Source organism: Sinocyclocheilus grahami, unplaced genomic scaffold, assembly GCF_001515645.1.
Source record: "Sinocyclocheilus grahami isolate Dianchi unplaced genomic scaffold, SAMN03320097.WGS_v1.1 scaffold790.1, whole genome shotgun sequence".
NCBI lineage: Eukaryota > Metazoa > Chordata > Actinopteri > Cypriniformes > Cyprinidae > Sinocyclocheilus > Sinocyclocheilus grahami.
This window is the reverse complement of record NW_015505969.1, coordinates 254,996-258,272: the sequence shown is the minus strand read 5'-3', so window position 1 is coordinate 258,272 and position 3,277 is coordinate 254,996. Positions and strand designations below refer to the sequence as shown.

The following is a 3,277-nucleotide window of genomic DNA, read 5'->3' as shown; positions in this document are numbered from 1 at the left end:
CCTTGATTCAAATTTCTCATAAGCTTAACTGATTTGGTCTAAAGAGAGAAGAATTAATGGCTATTTTTGTTTGAAGTCTACATATAAAATAGCTACCAAAGTAAATGTTGGCAACTGCAGTCTGACTAAAAGTAATGACTAAAAGTTGACAAAAATGCAATGACTTTTCGTCAACTAAAACTATGAAAGACTAAAATGTGACTAATGGTGCGTTCACACCAGACGCAAAGCGAATATGCGCATCACGCCACTCACTCTAGATTACTCGCGGGATGTTTTTCGTGTCACTCGCGTGAATAAAAGCAGCGCGATCAACCATGGTGGAGATAACTACAATAACTGTTTTGTACCTGTTGTCAAAAAGTTCCAAATACAATGGAAAGCCAAACGCCGACGTGTCTGGGTTCACAGCACCATCCAGAGGAGGATGAATAACGTTAGGATCCTGTATATTAATACAGGTGTGTGTTACATTTTACTACTGTATATATACACTGATATTACTATTATTTTTATCATTGATAGCAGCATCTATCCTACAAACACTGTCTGGATAGGGTAGGGCCCACCAGCGGCTTCCTGGCGGCAGTGGCCCCCATCCCCATAAGGCCACAGGCAGTGCTCCTTCGAGTCCTCAAACAGGTGCCGGCAAGTCAGTGCAGAGTAAGCAGTCGGACTCAGAGAATATAGCCTCAGAGTGGGCCCAGGCAGGCGATGCAGTGCTCGTGTGGGACTAGCGGGTCAATGGGGCCCGCGCAAATATGACCAAAGTTGCCATCGGAATCAGTGAAGAAGTTGTAGTATCTTCTGGTGCATCTTTGACGATGCCAACGTGAAGGAGAAGATTCTGAGGCAATTGTCACTCTCACTGCATTTATACTGCCCGCGAGCTTGTCAGTATTTGCATGCGATTTGCATAAGTAGCAACAATTGGCCAGTTTATTGAACTATAGGGTTATAAGGTTTCAGGAAATTGGACAAGGGCATTCGACAACCCCATGGTATAAATCAAACATAACACACTAAGCAATCTATAAATTGATCTGCAGAGATGAACAATTAAGCTTTAGTTCAACTCTAAAATCTGGGGAGAGTGCACTAAGAAGCTCATGAATACGCATGTAGCATTTGCTACCCAGTGGAACTTATGGCGCTTTTCCACTGCATGGTACGGCTCGGTACGGTTCACTTTTGGGGGGTTTTCCACTGGGTACAGTACCTGGTACCTGGTACTTTTTTTAGTACCACCTCGGTTGGGGTTCCAAGTGAACCGTACCGTTACCAAAACGTGACGTGTAAACTCTGCTGATCACGGATTGGCCGGAGAGAATCGTCACTACCTGCGTCACTGAACTTGCGACACAAACACAACAGAACCGCTAGATTTAAATCAGCACAGCCAGCGAAGGATCGAACGCAACTGTTTTGAACGAGCGCACCTTTTTTTAACAACCAAAAAGTTTTGTTGTCTGTTGCGGAAGAACAGACGTTCCTCTCGTTGATAGCAGAGGAGCAGATCAAGCGGGAGCTTGATGGGGCGACGCGGAATGAAAAAGTTTTTTTTAGGAGTCGTGGTAGTAGAGGCGGCGCAACTATTATAACGACATGTGAATAATCCCGCCCACTCTAAAGCGGTACTGAACTGCAGTGGAAACGCAAACCGTGCCGAGCCGAACCGTGCCCTACTGAGCCGTACCGAGCCGAGTCGTACCACGCATTGGAAAAGCACCATTAGAAACGGATTACTTCAGAACACTGGATTACATTTATACTATATAGAACAAACGTTTTTAATGGTCTATTTAAAAATAGGCTTGCCTACCTACTCAGAGAGAGAGAGAGTATGCGAATTCGGACACATCCATAGAAAAACTTGCTGCATCATTATTTAATAGGATTTGCATTTTTCATTTGTGTCTGTTTCTTTCCAGTGGGGTCCACTAAAAATTAAGCAGCTCAGCCGTCATACTAACAGACTGTACAGCTATATCCCTCACAGCCACAATCGTAGAAATTGATATCCACCTCTACCCTGACTAATGTGTTTACTGTAGCTTTAAGAGTGCTGGTTGCTCTAACAGCTGATAATGAGACGGTCACTCGCGAAGAACTGCTAGAATGAGCATAGTGAATACTGGGCGTCAGGCAGTAAAGGATCGTGCATGATGTGCCATAAACAATCCATACAAGAACAAACATCGCAGCATGCTGAAAGGATGCGTGTGAAGACCATCATCAGTTCTGCAGATCGCACTGACCGTCCTGTCCTGTGAGGAACTGTCTGCTGCAGCAGTGGATTTACAGATTTGGATTTGTTCAGCGTCATTACTGTAATCTACTTCACTTTGCGCGAGCTTAGCACCTGAATTACAAAATAAGGTCATTTTCACAAAAGGTGAGTTTCCTTGTTTATATGTAACACCACGGTTGTAACAAATAGGCAACATTCAGTACAGCAATAATGTAACAAAATATGTAGGCTATACACTAGGTGGAGAATTTAATACAAACATATTCTAAATGTTTAAGAAAGTGCAAGTGTTTGCAATTTTAATTGTCATTTGTTTGCATCTCCTTTTTTTATCAAGGTTTAGTTAAAGGTAAATGTATTGGTGCAATGAGGTTATATGACGTCATTCGGTATATCCATTGCACTGCGTCATAAAATGATGAACTAAAAATACTGCATGGTGACTTTAACTTTAGATGCATTAAACATTTAATTCCCAGCTCTAAGTGTGTGCACTTGTATTTTATTTCTTGGATATTAAACAAAACGCATGTTTCTTCAATAATAATGATACATACATATATATATATATATATATATAAGTTAGTGAAAGTATAATGTTCACAGTTGTTCACAGTTGGACACTTCACACTTAATAATCGCTCAGTGGCTCAACAAGACTCAAGTTAGGATACAAAAAATAAAGTAGCAACTTCACTTTTTATTTCTTTATTTATTTTTACCGTAATGGGACAAATACACTGTTTAAATTCTAATTTGGTAGATTCAAAATAGATCTCTGTTTCCCACTGTTCACAAATATGACATGTACTAAGATAATCTGAGCTTTCATTTACAGTTGATAAGCAGTGTTGGGGAAAGTTACTTTTAAAAGTAATGCATTACAATATTGCGTTACTCCATGAAAAAAGCAACTAATTATGTTACTTAGTTACTTTTTATGGAAAGTAATGCGTTACGTTACTTTTGCGTTACTTTTTAAATCTGGACAGGGCTTGCTTGTTTGTTTTTAAAATAAAAAAGTTC

General features: G+C 40.4%; 1 protein-coding gene across 2 annotated transcripts in view; it reads left to right on the top strand.

Moving 5' to 3' along the window:
• Positions 1–2,062: 2,062 nt before the first annotated feature.
• LOC107561750 (sacsin-like) overlaps positions 2,063–3,277 on the top strand; it is a 47,943-nt gene continuing 46,728 nt past the window's right edge. For both annotated transcript variants that reach the window (XM_016246224.1, XM_016246223.1), the window contains exon 1: positions 2,063–2,395. The gene's annotated coding sequence lies outside the window, so the exon portion shown is untranslated. The remainder of the gene's footprint in view (positions 2,396–3,277) is intronic.